The sequence below is a fragment of the Stomoxys calcitrans genome, chromosome 5 (assembly GCF_963082655.1).
Source record: "Stomoxys calcitrans chromosome 5, idStoCalc2.1, whole genome shotgun sequence".
NCBI lineage: Eukaryota > Metazoa > Arthropoda > Insecta > Diptera > Muscidae > Stomoxys > Stomoxys calcitrans.
Window position 1 is genome coordinate 113,440,842 of NC_081556.1, and position 22,167 is coordinate 113,463,008.

Sequence of the window (22,167 nt, forward strand, 5' to 3'; positions counted from 1 at the left end):
CGGGACCAATTTTCTGGGGGTCTACCTCTTTCCCAAAATACCCCACAAACAGCTATTTTTTAGTGACCATCGCAATATGGGGCTCAATTAAAGGTATTTAGGAGTATTGATATCGAATTTACGAATTATACGAATTTGATATCCAATTTTGAGGCCTATGGCAATATGGGGTTCAAATATATGAGAATAGAGCACGTTGCTGATATATTTTCAGGGCTTAGTGATTGGGGGACCACCCCACTCCCAAAAACACCCCTAAATCGGGTATATTTACCGATCATGTTAATGTGGGGCTTGAATGAAAGGTATTGGGGGGAAGAGCAAGAATTGATACCCACTTTCGGGACCAATTTTCTGGCGGCCTATCCCTTTCCCAAAATACCCTACAAACAGCCTCTTTTTTGCTGACCAACGCAAAATTGGGCTCAATTAAAGGTATTTAGGAGTAGAATACGAAACATCCCCCAAAGGGTAAACATTTTTCGACCAATATGTGGCCCAAATGAAAGGGATTTGAGATTAGAAAACGAATTTGATAACCAATTTTGGCACCACGTGTTTTTATGTATGGGGTTTAAATAAATGGTATTTGAGAGAAGAGCACGATGCTGATCATTTTTCAGGCCCAAGTGTCTGGGGGACCACCTCACCCTCGAAAACACCATAGTTTTCTATAAAGACAAAATTTCCATAACATTTTCCCTAAAGACAACATATTCATGAAATTTTCCCTAAGGACAAAATTTTTATGAAATTTTCTCTAAAGACAAAATTTCCCTGAAATTTTCCCTAAGGAGAAAAATTTCCATTAAAATTTTCTCTAAACACTAAATTTCCAGAAATTTCTCCGACGTTTTTTTTCGAGTGTACATAAAAAATTCATAAAAATTTTTAGCGTTTTTGTTTGGCTGTTTGTATGCATGCAGCCAGTCTGACACACATATTAAATTTATTCCCCGTTTTTATAGTTTTTCACTTGATCTTTATTATCTGTAGTGAAAGTTTTGTGTTTCATCCATGTTTCCCATGTTTTTTTCGGTTATCGCCCTTTTATCCAACGGCACAATTTGAATTTATTGTTGGGGAAAATGTTTTAAACTATATTCGGATGTTTTTAGCGTTTATGCGGCTGGCTGTTAATCAGATAAGTGAATGAACTTTTGAATGGTGAGAGTTTTGAGTGCGCTACAAGTATCAATATCAAAACGACAATCGATTCAATTTAATGGGGAGACAAACATTAAAAACAAGGGCGGTTTTAAATGTTGCTATAAATTCGCGATAAATATTTGTCATAAAAAAATAAAAAAATAACACAAAATGTTTGTCGGTCTATTGAAATGTGATTGAAAAACTTATATGAAAATCATTGGAAGGGAGAATGTTTTTTGTAGTTTGATTGTTAGATTTTAGGGAGTGCTAGTTGACTTTTTATTATAAATTAAAATGTTATATGAAATTTATTTGAATTTGTATCTTTCGAGCCTTTGATAACAGTACTTAATAAGAATCAACTAAAAGCGAAATCGGTCCTTATGTATATGTGGTATATAGGCTATATTTAAATGAGATAAGAAATATGTGAGATTTTGAGATTAGAAAAAGTTTACAGGGTGGTAAACACTTTGGACAAAACTCATTGATATGTGAAAAGTTTTCCCTTGCTTTTATGCCCCTCACCACCACTGTGGTACAGGGTATTATAACTTTGTGCATTTGTTTGTAACACCCAAAAGAAAGAGAGATAGATCCATTGATAGGTATAACGATCGACTCAGAATCACTTTCTGATTCGTCTGTCTGTCCGTCCGTCTGTCCGTCCGTCTGTCCATGTTGTCGCAATTTTAATTTTTGAACGTCTTCAAAATTGGTACTCGCATCTTTTTTGTCCAAGAGACGAAACCTATTTAAATTCGACAAAAAATCAGTTTGGACTTGCATATAGCTCCCATACATGGTTATGTTGAAGTGGCAGTCTGCCATCAGACTCACTTAGACGTTTTCGTCTATTGTGATACCACAGGAACAGAAGAAGGTAGATGCCTTCTTTAAAAAGCCGAATAACTTGTGTCTAACAGATACCGGCACTTAGGTGGGAACACTATACCAAACATGAACCAACTTAGAGGAGTTGCATGGACAACAAGTAAGGATTTTGTAAGCAGCATGGAATTCCTAACATAGATTTTCTTTTTCGAGGCTATTTTTTTTTTGTATTTAGAGCGCACAAAAAGCCGATTACTGGCTTAAATGTATGTCCATAGAGGCATGGGGCGGATTTATATCTGCACCCTCTTTTCAACCTAACCTTACTTCTCACATTATCAATTGAGTGCTGACCGATTTAAATTTGAGCTCAATGATAAGGAAACCTCATGTTTAGTGCCGAGTCCAAACGGCATGGCCGAGTCTTTGTTGAGAAGCTGTACATGGCTGAAATACCCACAAATGTTGCCAGCATTTGATGAGGGAACCACCGCCGAAAAATGTTTTATGATGTTCTCGCCATCGGGATTTGAACCCGGCCAATTAGGCACGATAGGCGGGCATGCTAACCTATGCACTACGGTGGCTTTCGGTTTACAAAAAATGCTCATTTAAGCTAAACTTTTACCGTATTTTGGCCATTTGGAACGCTTTTTATAACAAATTGGGACACATACCCACTGTACCACTACTGTGGTACAGGATATTTTAACTCAGTGCATGTGCTTGTAACACCCAGAAGGAAGAGTAATAGACCCATTGATAAGCATACCGATCGACTCAGAACCACTTTCTGATTCTATTGTATTTAGCCATGTGCGTCGGTCCATGTTAAATTGTATACAAAGTACAGGTCGCAGTTTTCATCCGATCGTCTTCAAATATGGTATGTTTTCGAAATTGAAAAAAACGGTTCAGATTTGGATATAGCTCCCATATATATATATATCGCCCGATTTTCGCTTCTAGAGCCACTGCAAAGTCATTTATTGGCCAGCCTTGCCGAAATTGTGCAAAGAGCTTTCGTCGACGACTGCCACCATATCTAAGAAGTTTGCTCGACATCGGTTCAGATTTAGATATAGCTCCCGATTTTGAGAAATATAGCAATAAAGTGCTCATTTGTTAACCGTTTCTCTCAAAATTTGGCAGAAGGGATTTTCTTATGACTCTCGAGATTACTGGGGAATTTCATAGAAATCGGCCCAGATTTAGATATAGCTGTCCTATATGGATATCGCCCGATTTTCACTTCTAGAACCACTGCAAAAACATTTATTGCCCAGTCTTGCCAAAATTGTTCACAACGCTTACCTCGACGACTGCCACGATATCTAAGAAGTTTGTTCGACATCGGTTCAGATTTAGATATAGCTCCCATATATATTTTCGTCCGATTTTGAGAAATATTGCAATAAAGTGCTCATTTGCTAACCAATTCTTTCGAAACTTAGCAGGAAGAATTTTCTATTGACTCTCGACATTACTGGTGAATTGCATGGAAATCGGTTCAGATTTCGATATATATATATATCGCCCGATTTTCACTTCTAGAGCCACTGCAAGCACATTTTTTTAACATATCTTTCCATAATTTTTCAAAAAACTTTCCTTTCCACAATTTCTGAAAAGTTTGCTCGAAATCGGTTCAGAACATATTTGCTCGAAATTTGATATGGATTATTTAATAACCCAACGGAAAATATTCGCCGAGGTACATCAAGATTGTTTCGGAATTAAATATAGCCTCACTTTGTATATAAAGGGGACAGTCGGCACCGCCCAACTTTTGCCTTTCCTTACTGGTTTCATTTTTCTAGGGCAAATCGAAATATGAAGAGATATATCCACAACGATATGCATTCAAAATATCTTACCTTCGAACCCATTGAATTCGTATCTAATTGGCATTTCTTTTACAATCCATTTCCATTTAGTTGAACAATCTTAAATATTGCTTTATTTAGGATTGCCCAAAAAGTAATTGCGGATTTTTCAGGTCGGCCAAATGAAGTTGATGATGACCAAATCAAAGCATTAATCGAATTGGATCGTCATGTAACTGAGCGTGAGATAGGAGTCTTGGACTGGTGAAAAAGCTTGATATTTGGGTACCACATGTATTGAAAGAAATTCATTTAACAAACCGAATCAACGCTTGTGATATGCACCTTAAAGGCAATGAATTCGATCCGTTTTTAAAACGAATCATAGCTGGAGATGAAAAATGGATTGTTTACAACAACGTTAGTCGAAAACGATCATGGTCCAAGCATGGTGAACCAGCTCAAACCACTTCAAAGGCTGATATCCACCAAAAGAAGGTTATGCTGTCTGTTTGGTAGGATTGGAAGGGTGTGGTATATTTTGAGCTGCTTCCAAGGAACCAAACGATTAATTCGGATGTTTACTGTCAATAATTGAACAAATTGAATACAGCCATCAAGGAGAAGCGACCAGATTTGGTCAATCGTAAAGGTGTCATATTCCACCAGGACAACGCTAGACCGCACACATCTTTGGTCACTCGCCAAAAACTGAGTGAGCTTGGCTGGGAACTTTTGATGCATCCACCACATAGCCCTGACCTTGCACCATCAGACTACCATTTATTTCGATCTTTGCAGAACTCCTTAAATGGTAAAACTTTCGGCAATGATGAGGCTATAAACTCGCACTTGGTTCAGTTTTTTGCAGATAAAGGCCAGAAGTTCTATGAGCGTGGAATACTAAATTTGCCAGGAAGATGGCAAAAGATTATCGAACAAAATGGCAATTATATATTTGATTAAAGTTCATTCTAAGTTTTATTAAAAATGCATTTACAGCGGTCAAAAAAAGTATTCATCATTAGCAAAATTGATAATAAATTCACTTATTTTGGGTAATTGAAGAAAATTTAAAGTAAACAAATAATGCAGTTTTATGCAATAGTTTATTTTTCGTAATATGTTTTAAAATAAATTCAAAAAATAAATTTAATTAGCGCAAAAAATGCAATTTTATATAATAATACCAAAAACAGAACAAAAAAAGTATTCATCATTGATGTGCTATCATCAAAGTCAAATTCAAATATTATTTGGGAATCCCCCTTTTCTGTTTTATTTAGTAAAGGAGGCTTTGCCCTTGACAGCAAATATTTAATTTCATTGAAAATATAGTTTTTGTCAAAATGGGTCGTAAGCAAAACGAGGTTTCTGATGAGGTAAAAGTTTTGATAATAAAACACCACAGGAATGGTTTAACTCAAAAAACTATCAGTGAAATATTAAATAGACCACGATCTACTATACAATCCATCATCAGAAAGTGGACAGAAACGAAAACTGTTGACAATAAACCAAGATCTGGTCGACCAAAAGCACTTTCAGTTGGAGATGTGCGTTGGCTAGTGCGGCAAGTTCAGAAAACTCCGAAGACAAATGCGACCATTCTTCGTAAAAACACTATGGAATATTTAGGGAAGGAAGTTACTACACAAACAATTCGAAATACACTCAAAAGGCATAGTTACAGAGGAAGAACTGCACGTAAGAAGCCCTTTATAAATAAAATAAACCGAGTGAAAAGGCTAAACTTCGCAAAAATGTATGTAAAACAGCCCGAATCATTTTGGAAAACAGTCATTTTTGCAGACGAGAGCAAGTTTAATCTTTTTGGGTGCGATGGAAAGGTCATAGTGTACAGAAAACCAAATACAGAGCTTGAAGATCGAAACACAGTTGCTACTGTAAAACATGGTGGAGGTGGTTTAATGGTTTGGGGGTGTATGGCGGCTTCAGGAGCGGGAAATCTTGAAATTATTAATGGAGTAATGGATCATAAGTATTACATTGACATTTTAAAGAGGAATTTAAAAGATAGTGCTGTAAAACTTGGGCTTGGTAATAACTTTCAATATTATCAAGATAATGACCCCAAACATTCTGCTTTAAATACCAAGATGTGGATGCTGTATAACTGCCCCAAAGTCATTAAAACTCCTCCTCAAAGTCCCGACTTGAACCCAATTGAACATCTTTGGGAACATCTCGAACGCAAATTGAGAACGCGCAATTTTTCGAGCAAGAGTCAAATGCAACAGGTGATAATGGAGGAATGGACTAATATAGACCAAAATATAACCGCTAAATTAGTCCAATCGATGTCAAACCGTTTAAAAGAAGTTATAAGACGCGGTGGTCGAATAACAAAGTATTAATTTTTTTAAATTATGTTATTTATTTTTTTGTTTTTTTGCAATGATGAATACTTTTTTTGTTTAATTTTTTGTGTTCAGCTGTAAAATGGCCCTTTTTGTTCCAATAAATACTATTTTTTTCTTTAAAAACAATGAAATTGTGTACATATATATCACACAAGCACTACTGCATCATTAGTTTAATATGTTTTTATTCCAATTGTCTTTTGTAGACTTATTAAAAAAAAAAACATTGAATGATGAATACTTTTTTTGACCGCTGTACTTTCTTTTAAAAATCCGCAATTACTTTTTGAGCAACCATAATATGTTTTCTTAATTTCACATTTCGACACCTTGCATTTGCAAATAGGCATCATACAGCCTGCTGATTTACCATTAATGGAATTTTTCATTCGATGAAAAATCATTTCATTGGGAGTTTCAAAGAAATTTATTATAGCTGTCAAAGAAAAATAATCAAGATAATGAGAAAAACCATTTACCATATACACTCTTATTTTCAATGACATTCAATTCAATTTGACGTTCCTAATGATGTAAACCAATTTCAAGCAAAACAAATATTTCTTAGTTAACAAATTTTGGAATACTTGTACATGCAACTTTTGTGTTAATATTGGGTTGCCCAAAAAGTAATTGACAAATTTTTTCACAGCTTGTGAGTCTGTAATTGCATTCTTTCTTCTGTCCGTTATTAGCTGTTACTTTTAGCTTGCTTTAGAAAAAAAGTGTAAAAAAAGTATATTTGATTAAAGTTCATTCTAAGTTTTATTAAAAATGCATTTACTTTCTTTTAAAAAATCCGCAACTACTTTTTGGGCAACCATATAAACACCTTGAGTGAGTACTGGGTTTTTGGCCACTAAAACCACGGGTGGTTCTATTTTTATTTGCATTCAAATGCTATTTGAGTTCAGCAACTTTTTCTTTGTGATGTTGTTGTTGTTGTTTGTTGCTATTGTTGATTTATACGTGAGAGTCATCTATGCCTTCACATGTGCTTGTTTAAAAATTGTTGCCAAAAATTAATATAAAATACATTTACATATCATGTACAGTCCATTATAAAAGTGGAAGGGAGAACCATAAAAAACTTTCTGAAAATGGCGTCTTGTTGCAGTGTTTATTAGCAAGGCGAGAAAAATATGCTCTGCTGAATTAATTTGCTTATTGTCAAAGTAGGCTAATTGACAGAATAAATTGGTTCGCAGTTCAAGAACTCAGGAGAGCACGGAAAGGGTTAATGTTGATGGTGCCTATAGAGAAGAGGCTCGAAATGCGCACTGAGTCCTAAGATGGTCTTGTTTTAGAGGTGAGAGACATAAATCTCAGGGCTTGCCGCAGGAGCATATTCTATCAACGCCTCTTTAGCTGACTACTATTAACCGTCTGATCTGCAAAGGACGTTCACTGCTGTAACGACGCGTTTCCTGCGTTAGCTGGGCTAAGGCTAGCGGGGGTAGGGTTCGCCACAGAGATTTATATTTGCTGAGACAAAGAGAGAGAGAGAAAAGAAAGATGAATGTCGGTGTTAAGCATACAGTTTTATTTGGCACTTATAAGATTATAAGGTCTACGGTAAGGATAGATCGGAGACCTGGATCGGAACTCCGGGGTCGGTGATGAAGTCCTGCTCCGGGTGAATTCGGCGGATAGGAGACCCGGATCGTTACTCCGGATACCACGGGAACTCTGACTTCGCCGTCGGCTTTGGGAACTCAGCGTAGACCTTGGGCTTTGGGAACCCGGCGTAGACCTTAATCAGTATTCCAGTGTTTATGAAGGCTCTGACTCCACATCAGTCCTCTGGTCAGTGGGTACTGTCAGCTACTACGATGGGCCCGAATCAGTGCTCGGTCCTACAGACTGGGATCTCAGGCTGGGCGACAAGTTCGGGGTGGGATTCACTCCAACGAGGAAGGGTCATCAGAAAATATCATCTATCTGCTTAAACGGTGCATCAGTTAAGGTGCAAGACAAGTCTTGGTCACGCGTGGTCTGCGTAAACATTCGCTATGGAACACGAGCTGTCGCGAGAAATTCCCAACGCGCGTGGCCTCCGTAAGCACACACGGATGGTCACGACGGGTAAGGGGGGATTCAAAGGCGTGACCTGCGTAAGCGCACAGTGGGCAACGCGAGTGGTCGCAAGAAATTATTAACGCGCGTGATCTGCGTTAGCATACTTTGAGGAACACGACTGGTCGCGAGTAATAAATAACGCGCGTGGCCTGCGTAAGCCCACATTGGCGAAAATGGAAAGCTACGAGAAGATACAAACGCGTGGCCTGCGTAAGACACACGGTTGAATACGAGCGGTAACGGGAATATATAAACGCGTGGCCCGCGTAAGCACACGCTGGGAAACACGAGCTGTCGTGAGAAATTCCCAAAGCGCGTGGCCTGTGTAAGCACATACGGGTGGACGTGACCGGTCACGGGGAACCAATAATCCGTGACTGCGTAAGCACACACTGGGGAACGCGAGCGGTCGCGAGATATTACTAACGTGTGTGGCCGTCGTAAGCACACTGTGAGGAACGCGAGAAATTTCTAACACGCATGGCCTGCGTAAGGACACACAGGGGAATGCGAGCATTCGCGAGAAATTCCCAAGGCGCGTGGCCTATGTAAGCACATTCGGGTGGACGTGACCGGCCACAGGGAGCCAATAATCCATGACTGCGTAAGCACACACTGGGGAACGCGAGCGGTCGCGAGAAATTACTAACGTGTGTGGCTTTCGTAAGCACACTTTGGGGAACGCGAGAAATTCCTAACGCGCATGGCCTGCGTAAGCACATACGGGTGGACACGACCAGTCACAGGGAGACAAAAACGCGTGACCTATGTAAGCATACCCTGGAAAACGCGAGCGGTCACGTGGAATCACTGATACGAGTGGCCTGCGTAAGCAAACACTGGGGAAGGCGAGCGGTCACGAAAAAAAACGATGCGCGTGGCCTGCGTAAGCACGCACGGGCGAGCACGAGCGTACACGAGATGATACAAAAGCGTAGCCAGCGGAAGCACACACTGGGGAATGCGAGCGGCCACTGTTAATCAGTGATACTTGTAGCCTGCGTTAGCACACACGGTTGAGCGCGAGCGTACACCAGAAGATACAAAAGCGTGGCCTGCGTAAGCACACATTGGGGAATGTGAGCGATCACGAGAAATTTCTAACGCGCGTGTCTTGCGTAAGCACACTTTGGGGAACGCGAGTGGTCGCTTGAAATTTCTAACACGCATGTGCTGCGTAAGAACACAGAGGCGAACGTGATATAACCGATGAGCGTGGCCTGTGTAGGCACACACGGGTGAGCACGAGCGTACACGAGAAGATACAAAAGAGTGGCCTGCGTAAGCACACAGAGGCGAACGTGATATAACTGATGCGCTTTAAGCACACATGGTTGAGTACGAGCGTACACGAGACGATACAAAATAGTGGCCTGCGTAAACACCACTGGTGAGTGTAAGCGGTCACGAGGAATCACTGATACGCGTGCCCTGTGGCCCTGCGTGCCCTGCGTTGAGCACGAGCGTACACCAGAAGATACAAAAGCGTGGCCTGCGTAAGAACACACTGGAGAACGCGAGCGGTCACGTGGAATCACTGATACGACTAGCCTGCGTAAGCACACACGGTTGAACAAAAGTAGTCACGAGACGATACCAACACTAGGTCTGCGTAAGCACACATCGGTAAATTCAAGCGGACACAGGAAGATACTAAAGCCTAGCCTGCGTAAGCACATGCTTGTGATTTTACGGAGATACCGGGGTTACGCGGTTACCTACGGCCAGCATAAGCAAGCGGATATACACTTGGGAAACCGAGCGGTCGCGAGAAATTCCTAACGTTCATGTCCTGAGTAAGCACACACGAGTGGACACGACCAGTCACGGGAAAACAAAAACGCGTCACCAGCGTAAGCACTCACAGTTCAACACGAGACGATGCCAACACGTTTCCTGCGTGTAAGCACACACGGATAAATTCAAGCGGGCGCGGGAAGATACTAACGCGTAAGCACATGCTGGTGGTTTTACGGAGATCCGGGGTTGCGCCATTATCCATGGCTTGCATAACCACGCGGACCACGGCTTGCATAACACGGCACATGAACACAGGTGATAGTCAGACACTTGGCCTACGTAGCACTTTTGTAATTTCGCGGAATAAATTATCCCAGAGTCACGGCACGGTTTGATAGAGAGTCACCTCGTTGCGTAAGCACAATCACTTCACTATTTATTTTACTTTTATTTACGACTCTTACTTACCTTCACTGGCTGGAGGGCTTGCTACTGACTGATCACTTTCTAAATCGCCAGCCCCTCATATGAACGGATCTCCCGATTTAACGTCTTGAGCCCTTGGAATCCTCACTTTTCATCCGATTTGGCTGAAATTTTGCATATAGTGTTTGGTTATGTGCCAAGAACGGTTCAAATCTGTCAAGAACATGATGTATCGCCCATATAAACCGCTATCGCGATTTGACTTCTTGAGCCCTTACAAGCCGCGATTTTTTTCCGATTTTGATAAAATTTTGCATATAGTGTTCTGTTATAACTCTCAACAACTGTATCAAGTACGGTCCAAATCGATCAATAACCCGATATAGCTCCCATATTTTAGCAGAATCCATGGTGGTGGGTTGCCAAGATTCGGAACGGCTGATCCTAGCACGTTTTTACTCGTTATACCCTCCACCATAGGATGGGGGTATACTAATTTCGTCATTCATTGTTTGTATCACCGCGAAATATGCGTCTGAGACCCCATAATGTACCGTATTTTTTCAAAGATGCTGTTGGACGCAACGTTACGGTGAATGAACACATTTCGAACCGAACACTGATTTTGGTAATAAAATTCAATGATTTGCAAGCGTTGCTCGTTAGTAAGTCTATTCATGATGAAATGTCAAAGCATACTGAGCATCTTTCTCTTTGACACCATGTCTGAAATCCCACGTGATCTGTCAAATACTAATGCATGAAAATCCTAACCTCCAAAAAATCACCCTTTATTATTAATCGTCATATCATTTTAAGTCGATCTTGCCATGTCCGTCCGCCTGTTCGTCCATCTGTACGTCCGTCTGTTCGTCCGTCCGTCTGTCCGTCCGGCTGTCCGTCCGTCTGTCCGTCTGTCTGTCCGTCCGTCCCTCCGTCTGTCCGTCTGTCTGTCTGTCCGTCCGTCCGTCTGTCCGTCTGTCCGTCTGTCCGTCTGTCCGTCCGTCCGTCCGTCTGTCCGCCCGTCTGTCTGTCCGTCCGTCCGTCCGTCCGTCCGTCTGTCCGTCCGTCCGTCCGTCTGTCTGTCGAAAGCACGCTAACTTTCGAAGGAGTAAAGCCAGTCGTTTGAAATTTTGCACAAATATTTTTTATTAGTGTAAGTCGGTTGGGATTGTAAATGTGCCAAATCGGTTCAACAACGCTCTAAGTATGGTTCAAATCGGTCCATATTTTGACACAGCTGCCTTATATCCCGATCTTGGGTCTTGACTTCTTGAGCCTCTAGAGGTCGCGATTCTCGTCCAATTTGACTGAGATTTTGCATGTGTGTTTTGTTATCACTTCTAACAACTGTGCTAAGTATGATTCAAATCGGGTGATAATCTGGTATAGCTTCCATATAAACCAATCTTGGGTCTTGACTTCTTGAGCCTCTAGAGGGCGCAATTCTTTTCCGATTGGAATGAAATTTTGCACCACGTGTTTCGCTATGACTTCCAACAACTGTGCCAAATCAGGTTCAAATCGGTTTTTAACCTGATATAGCTGCCATATAAACCGATCTGAGATCTTGACTTCTTGAGCCTCTAGAGGGCGCATTTCCCGTCTGATTTGCACAGAAATTTTACACGTGGTGTTTTGGTATCACTTCCAACAACTGTGTATAGTATGATTCAAATCGGTTGATAATCTGGTATAGCTGTTATATAAGCCGATCTTGGATCTTGACTTCTTGAGCCAATAGAGGGCGCAATTCTCATTCGATTTGGCTGACATTTTGCATAAGGTATTTTGTCCAATAGCTGCTGCCATATAAACCGGTCTGGGATCTCGACTTCTTGAGCCTCTAGAGGGCGCAATTCTCATCTGATTTGGCAGAAATTTTGTTGGTCTGAATCGATCAATAGCTTGATACAGCTCCCATATAAACCGATCTCCCGATTTTGTGTCTTGAGCTCCTACAAGGCTCAATTCTTATCCGAATGAACTGTAATATTACACAATGACTTGTACAATATTCAACATTTATTTATGGTCCGAATTGGACTATAACTTGATATAGCTCCAATGGCATAACAGCTCTTTTTCAATATTCCTTGTTTGCCTAAAAAGAGATACCGCGCATAGATCTCGACAAATGCGATACATGGTGGAGGTTATATAAGATTCGGCCCGGCCCAACTCAGCACTCAATTAGTGAAATAAGTTGCCAGACAACAGACTGATTGGATTACAACACACCACTGGCGGATATTTCCTTTCGCGGCTAGGTCTTTCATCAGTTGTCTTACCTTCCGTTTGTCAAGCCAACACTTCATAGCTTGTTATTTTGTAGCCTTAAGCTTAAATCCATATAAATGGGAATATGGAAATTTAAGTTTGCTACCACAAGCTTACCCATTCGCCCGTTGTACAACATCTTTTCATGTGACAACATCGCTTCTATTCCTTAGTACAACTGCTGAGCTTGTTTGTAGCTAGGGTTGCCCAAAAAGTAATTGCGGATTTTTTAAAAGATAGTAAATGCATTTTTAATAAAACTTAGAATGAACTTTAATCATTCGCCCGTTGTACAACACCTTTTCATGTGACAACATCGCTTCTATTCCTTAGTACAACTGCTGAGCTTGTTTGTAGCCAGGGTTGCCCAAAAAGTAATTGCGGATTTTTTAAAAGATAGTAAATGCATTTTTAATAAGACTTAGAATGAACTTTAATCAAATATACTTTTTTTACACTTTTTTTCTAAAGCAAGTTAAAAGTAACAGCTGTTAACTGACAGAAGAAAGAATGCAATTACAGAGTCACAAGCTGCGAAAAAATTTGTCAACGCCGACTATATGAAAAATCCGCAATTACTTTTTGGGCTACACAATAGCTGGCTTGTGGTAGCAAATAAAAATGTTCATATTCCAAATCACATCGCTTTGTGTTCAAGAAAAAAAACTCAATAGTTTTGTTATTGTTCTTCATATACCTTTTGGGGGCATATTTTCATATTGGGTTTGGGGTGTTTTTTCGTAAGACTAAACTTCATACCGCCCATTGAGGTATAGTATAAACCATATGAAAAAGTCAGCCCTTACATAGCTTTTATAACTCCCATTATATACATATTTAATAACAATGGACTTTTGCCTACATTGGCTTTAATTTCCTCAAACCACTGCCAGAAAAATGGTTACTTTGCTCTCTCTCTCTCTCTCAATCAACTTGTCCATGAATTATGTAATAAATTAAATTGTTTCACTTGCAAGTATTCGCAGCTAGACAAAGTATCTTAATAATTTGTAACAACACCAACACCACCATCCACACCAATACCATGGCCCAACCACTACAATGGCTATGTTAATTTCCCTCCCTTCAACGCCAGTCTTTGAATGATAAATTTCCCCCAAGTTAAGGCATAAATCCTTTGGATTGTAGCGCAATTATTTTCTTTTATTTTCGCCAACACAAAATATTCACAAGCACGAAAGGAGACATTCGCTAGGAATGAGAGTGCCAAGTAGGGACACAACAACAAAAATGTAGCGCCAGAGAGATAGAGGGCAAAAGTACAAGCAAGAATTTTCAGTTACAGCAAATGTCAAACTTAAACAAAACCATAAATTGTCCAAGTGACTTCAGCAAAGTCGGGTACTTCGCTTTAGCCACAACACAGCATATGACACCACAATCTTCCCCGTGGACTCTGGAGCTGTTGGTTGTATTGGCGAAATGAGAGAGTAACTCATAGTTTTGCAGTATATATAGTTGCATAATGCATAGTTTAATACAGATGTATGGAGAGGAGATTATAAATTCCGAATTGGATTTCTAAAAAATGCTGAAAAATGCTCTGTGTGTGTAAATCAAATTTTAATAAAATGTTTTTGCCCGAAATAAATTAAGTTTTAGGGTCTCTTCTAAGGATTCCAGCGCACCTAGCTGCCTAAGGAAGAGGAGGGAGTTACATTGAAAGAGAGTGGAATTACTGATAGAGATGCCAAGAGAAGCATGGGAGATATATATGTCGGCAATATTTAAATCTGTGGGAAATTTCGTAAAGATCGAAGGGAAAATGTACCCACTATAGCCATAATAGCCAATATGGGAACTGTATCTCAATTTAATGGAGTTTTCAAAAAAAAAAAACAAGTAAAAAGGCATTAAGTTCGGCCGGGCCGATCTTCGGATACCCACCACCTCGGGTATATATGTAAAGCCCCTTTCGTCACAATTTTGAATTTTGTGAAAACTGAACAACTTATACACTTAAAGTCTGCATGGACATTGAGTGGTTTAATAAAAATAAGACCCTATTCAATTTTGTCGAACGAAACATTAGTTTTTGGGCGGCTATATCCAAATATAAAGCGATCTGAACCATTTAGGACACAGATGTCGTAAAGCCTAACATAAGTCACTGCGTCAAATTTCAACGAAATCGGAAAATAAATGCCCTAAATTGAAAGATCGGTCTATATGGCAGCTATATCTATATAGTATGATCTGAGTCATATTTGGGTCGGATGCCGGGAGGCTTACAACAACTCACTATTTAAAATTTTAATGAAATCAGGTAATAAATAAAGCTTTTACGAGTTTCAGACCCTTAATCGGCATATTGGTCTATATGACAGCTATATCGAAATACAGTCCGATCTTTACCATATTTGGGGCCGATGGCGGGTGGTGTGAAACACCTCACAACTTTAGAGAAATTGGGTTCCAGACTCTTAACTGGCAGATCGGTCTATAAGGCAGCTATATCTAAATATAGTTCGATCTGAAACATATTTGGGGCAGATGACGGGAGGCTTAAACCAACTCACTGTTTAAAATTTCAGTGAAATCGGATGAAAATAAAAGCTTTTATGGCCTTCAGACGCTTCATCGGCAGATCGGTCTATATGACGCTATATCTAAATATTGTCCGATCTGAACCCTATTAAGGTCGAATATCGGTAGGATCAAAACAACTCAATGTTTCAAATTTTAGCTAAATCTTATATATAAAAATCAATTTGTGTTTGTTTGTGGGTTTGTTTGTTTGTATGTTTGGTGTTCATTATAGACTTAGAAACGGCTGAACCGATTTTCTTGAAATTTTCACTGATGATGCATAATGACCCCATGGTGAAAATAGGGTACAACCCTTTTAGATATTTGCTGGGGGGCGGACCCTCCCCCTTACCCTAATTTTCAGAAACGCCAGATCTCGAAGATGGGTGGTGCGATTTAAGCGAAATTTTGTGTGCTCTCATATGGTACCCTAGAAATAAAAATTTGGTATCCAAATTTCGGATGGGGTACCTAGGAGGGCTGCCCCCCTAAAATCTACCAAATATATATTTAGACCAATCACGGCAGTATGGGACTCAAATGAAAGGTATTTTGGGATAAGAAAACGTATCTGATATCCAATTGTCGGACCAAGTGCTAGGGGGACCACCCCAAGCCCCAAAACACCCCTAAATCGGACATATTTACCGACCATGGCAATATAGGACTCAAATGAAAGGTATTTGCGAGTTGAATACGAATCTGATATCCAAGTGTGGGACCACGTTTCTGGGGGTCCACCCCTTTCCCAAAACACCCCCCAAACAGGACTTATTAACTGACCATGGGAATATGGGGCTTATATAAAAGGTATTTGAATGTAGAATACGAATCTGATATCCAAATATGGGACCAAGTGTTTGGGTGGCCGCTTCTCACCAAAAACATCCCCCAAAGGGGACAAATTTACGACAATAGCAATATGGGGCTCAAATGAAAGGTCTTTGGGAGTAAAGCAAGAATTTGATATCAAAATTCGGGAAAAGTGTCTATGGGGCCACCCCACCCCCACAACACCACCGAAATAGTAAATATTTTCAGACTATCAAATAAGAGGGCTTTTAAAGTGGTTCGTGTTTCACTTCCGATATATATTTTCAAGGCCAACTCACTGAGTGGCCGCCCATCCCACAAAACACCCCCAAAGCCGGGCGACTACGGAAATATGGGGCTCAAATTAAAGGTATTTGGGAGTAGACCACGTATCTGATATCAACATTAGGGACCAAATGTCTAGGGGACGTCCCACCAGCATAACAACCCCCAAATAGGATGTATTTGCTCACCAAGACAATTTGGGTCTTAAAGAGAGTGGAACTAAATATTCATAGTTTTTAGGGCCAATACCCCAAATTGGAGATATTTGCTGACTTTTGCAATAAGGAGTTTAGAAAATAAATTTGATATCCAATTTTGAGGGCATTTGCAATATGGGGTTCAAATAAATGATATAAAGATATATGAGAGCACGTTGCTGATATATTTTCCAGGCTTAGTGTTTGGGGGATCACCTCAATCCCCAAAACACCCCTAAATCGGGCATATTTACCAACCATGTCAATGTGGAGCTTAAATGAAAGGTAATGGGGGGTAGAGCAAGAATTGATACCCATTTTCGGGACCAATCTGGGGGTCTACCTCTTTCCCAAAATAGCCACAAACAGCAATTTTTTAGTGACCATCGCAATATGGGCCTCAAATAAAGATATTTGGGAGTAGAATACGAATTTTATATCCAAATGTAGGACCCTGTATTTAGGGCATCACCCCTTTCCCAAAACACCCTCAAAGCGTAACAATTTTTGGATCATGAAATATGTACCTCAAATGAAAGGTATTTCAGATTAGAAAACGAATTTGATAACCTATTTTGGGGCCATGTGTTTGGGGGACGCCTCATCCTGTAAACTTCTCTTAAGCCAATGGCAAAATGGGGTTTAAATAAATGGTATTTGAGAGAAGAGCACGATGCTGATATTTTTTCAGGGCCAAGTAACTGGGGGACCACCTCTCCCCCGAATACACCACTAAATCAGACATCATGAGAATATCGGGCTGAAATGAAGTATTTTAAGAATGGAGTACACCTTACATCCAAACTTAAATTCGTAGACCAATAAAGATTATAATGGATTCAGGCATAAGGCACTTATATTGTTAAACTGTTAGTCAAGTTAGCATGGTATTTCACTAAAAAATCTTAATTGTCGAAAATAAATATTCCAAGGAAACTTTTGTTCCATATAAAGCAAAAGAAGGCGCATCCAAGCGGACCCGGGCCAGCTTGTAGTACAATATAATAAATATAACCATGGGGGTATATATCAAAAGTTCAGCAAGACCTACTTTCAGACGTTTCGTCTTGTTTTTATAAAGAGACGATGAAAATTGCATAAGCAAATAAAATAAAATCTATTTCCTCTGAAATATCCTTGCATGTGGTCACTACTATTCTACTCACTCAGACATATGGCAGCTATCTTGCCTGCAACCAACAATGAAAAATCAAATATGCCGCCCTCTACACACGAGTTATCAATTGCCTGGGAAACCGATCTCTAATCTTTCTCTTAGATATCATTGTATAAGCATACTCACACATGCATCCGCCAAATACTATTGCCATCAGCTTAGAACCCTCATATTAATTGCAAAGGCCAAAAACAATAGAAATAACAAAACGAGCATTTCACTGTCAAAAGCATGCAGTACAAGCAGCGAATACATGATGAATGAGGCAGGACATCATCTGAAAAAGGATGTATGCTGAATGTGTGTGCACACACACACACACACACACTGTAGCGGATGCAAGTGGCTCCCCAAAAAGGGCAACTTTGGCCCACAACTAGATTTTCGCCTACTAACACAGTAAGGCAGAGCATAAAATGTTGTTGTGACAAATGCAAATTGTTCAAAAGAGAATGGCGACTAAAACTCTAAACTGCAGTTGAATGAATGACTGACAGACGGACAGAGGGACAGACAATTTGAATGGCTTCAAATCTTGGTCCAACTGGCTGTTGTGAATGTGATTTGTAACAATTTTCAGCTACTGACAGTGCCGCAAGACTTTTGAACGACATACGATGGTAAACGGTGATATTTGATGTTTGCCAAATTACAATTTCATGATGTCATACCGTAGGACATGAATTTTAATGGAAGGAGTTTTATGCCAAATGTGATATTCTACCATGCCAGCTGAAATTGAGCTAACAAAATTTATAGTCGGATTCAATCATCGACCTGAGGCAGGTCAGTAGTCATTTGGCATGGACAGACAGGCGGACAAAAAAGCTAAATCGAATCGAAAAGTGTTCCCGAGTCGATCGATATATTTGTTAATGGCTGTGTTTGTCTTCCTTCGGGGTCGTGCAAACAAATGCAGTAAGTTTTACGGGTAGTGGTACACTACGTACTATTGCGGTGTCCATATCAAACAATTAAAGTAAAAATAGCATCAACACACCTTTTACGACCGAATTAGCTCATTTGATTTTTGTTTTGGTTTGTAAAGCTAAAGAAAGACTAGGAAAAGCAATGATCCTTATACTAAACTAGCTGACCCGGGCCCGCTCCGCTGCGCCTTCTTTTACTTTATATGGAATTCCATGCACTTTAGTGAAATTCCATGCTAACTTGACTAACAGTTTAACAATATAAGCGCCTTTTAATGTAAGGTGTACTCCATTCTTAAAGTACCTAATTTCAGCCCGATATTCTCATGATGTCCCATTTAGTGGTGTTTTCGGCGGAGAGGTGGTCCCCATCGTGCTCTTCTCTCAAATACCATTTATTTAAACCCCATATTGCCATTGGCTTAAAAGGAGTTTACAGGATGAGGCGGCACCCAAAACACATGGCCCCAAAATAGGTTATCAAATTCGTTTTCTGGCATGGTCGAACAATATTTTCTCTTTGGGCGTGTTTTGGGAAAAAGGTGATGCCCTAAATACATGGTCCTACATTTGGATATCAAATTCGTATTCTACTCCCAAATATCTTTATTTGAGCCCCATATTGCGATGGTCAGTAAAAAATTGCTGTTTTTGGGGTATTTTGGGAAAGGGGTAGACCCCGAGAAAATTGGTCCCGAAAATGGGTATCAATTCTTGCTCTACCCTCCAATACTTTTAATATCAGCTCCACATTGACATGGTCGGTAAATATGCCCGATTTAGGGGTGTTTTTGCCATTTTGGGTGGTCCCCCAAACACTAAGCCCTGAAAATATATCAGCAACGTGTTCCATTCTCATACATCTATATATGATTTATTTGAATCCCATATTGCCTTGGTCTCAAAATTAGATATCAAATTAGTTTTCTAATCTCATTTAAACTCCTTGTGGCAAAAGTCTGCAAATATTTCCAGTTTGGGGTATTGGCCCTAAAAACTATGAATATTTAGTTGCACTCTCTTTAAGACCCAAATTGTCTTGGTGAGCAAATACGTCCTATTTGGGGGTTACTATGGTGGTGGGACGTCCGCTTGAAAATATGTATCGGATTCGTGTTCCACTTTAAAAACCCTCTTATTTGAGCCTCATATTGCAATAATCAGAAAATACTTACTATTTGGGTGGTGTTTTCCCGAATATTGATATCAAATTCGTGCTTTACTCCCAATGACCTTTCATTTGAGCCCCATATTGCTATGGTCGTAAATTTGTCCCCTTTGGGTTATGTTTTTGGGGAGAGGCGGCCTCCAAACACTTGGTCCCATATTTGGAAATCAGATTCGAATTCTACACTCAAATACCTTTTTTTAAGCCCCATATTACCATGGTCAGTAAATAAGTCCTGTTTGGGGGTGTTTTGGGGAAGGGGTGGACCGCAGAACGTGGTCTCACATTTGGATATCAGATTCGTATTTTACTCGCAAATACCTTTCATTTGAGTCCCATATTGCTATGGTCGGTAAATACGTCCGATTTAGGGGCGTTTTGGGGGTTGGGGTGGTCCCCCTAGCACTTGGTCCGACAATTGGATATCAGATACGTTTTCTTATCCTAAATACCTTTCATTTGAGTCCCATATTGTCGTGATTGGTGTAAATATATGTTTGGTAGGTTTTAGGGTGGGGCAGCCCCCCTAGGTACCCCATCCGAAATTTGGATACCAAATTTTTAGTTTTTGTTTACTATATGAGAGCACACAAAATTTAAATCGCACCACCCATCTCCGAGATCTGGCGTTTCTGAAAATTAGGGTTAGGGGAGGGTCCGCCCCCTTCGGATATCAAAAAATTAAAAAATGTAGTACCCTATTTTCACCACGGGGTCAATATGTACCATCTGTGAAAGGAAATCGATTCAGACGTTTCTGAGTCTATAAGGAACATACAAACAAACAAACAAATAGACACAAATTTATTTTTATATATAAGATTATCAGGCAGTGCAGTGTCGAGAGACCCAACACAGCCTAACAAACCCGACGATGGACCCATCACCGACTTAAAGATTCGTAATACTGGGGTAGGTAAAGATCCTAATATTGAAACATTAGTCAGCGCAGCGACAGGAGACTCAATGCAACGCAACGAACAGGTTAGGTGTAGGGTATTATACAGTGGGCGCTGCCCGACTTTTGCCCTTCCTTACTGGTTTTTGTTTAATTTAATGAATACCTTTAACCAATACCCTTATCTGAATATAAGAACTCTGGCATTTAGGCCCATAGCTGGTCTATTTTTGTAACGTCCTGTTAACATTAATTGTCACGTAATTCAGAGCCTTCTCCTAAGCGGGAAGCCTACAAACCATAAATTGTACCCAATAAGTCAATTGGTGTACACACCTTGTTTACTTGTATTGTCTTAAATGCGACAAATACACAGAGCATGTGTGAGTCACAAACATTTCCTGGCATAATTATGGGGCTTAAATGTCTGAAAGTACTCAACATACCTTCTTTAACCCATTGCATAAGCAACTTGGGGCATGGCAAACTTTAAAAGTGGGTTCTTTAATTACATCAGATTACAGTTAAACCTTCCGGTTATAAAACAGACAAAGTTCACAAATGGCAAATGTTGTTCACACACAAAGCTATGCCTCCCCTAACGTTGCCCAACAAAGCGAAAGCGAAAGATAAAGGCAAAGGCGGATGGTAGATACTATGCCTGGTTGTGCTTTATGTTGTATTAACTGTCAAAGAAATTAATCTCAGTGTTTACTGAACACCTGTTTGTCTTAATGAAATTTCGTTATTTTGTTATTCTAGGATGAAAAGACACACACACAGACGCACCCACACACTCTCTCTCTATCTCTCTCATTGTATCACCAGGCCACCTATGCATCGTTACAGAATCTGTTTAATGAGAAATTACTGTTCGGCTTTAACAGCTCTTGCCGGAAGTGTAGATTTATGTCTTTCTGAGTGTGTGTGTGTGTGTGTGTGTGTTTACAAGTGCTTGCAAATTTCCCTAGCACTTCACCAGGGCATCCTATTTAGTTGACTTTGAAATATTCTTTGCCATTGGAAACTTGAAAATGTTTATTACATGCTCATGCCATAAACAAAAGTTGAACACCAGTTTTCGATTACATTGAGATTTCAAGAAACAAATTTTGCTGGGCAAAAAAAATAAACCAAGTCATTTATTAATATTTCATCTTAATGTATGGCTTTACTTTTGACTATGAAAAAAAAACCAAATTATACTGTAGCAAAAGTTTTGAAAATTTTTCTTGTAGTATGGAGAAATCTTCCAAAAACGAAGAAGAAAAATGGCATAAAGTTCTAGGGCAAAACTTTTGTATACCTGCCTTAAATGGAAGTTTTGAATAATTTACGTAGTATCTCTAATTATATGAACTAAAATGAAGAGCATGTTGCTAATTTAAAGAGCCAATTTGAGGGGTTTGGCATTACATAATGAACTGTC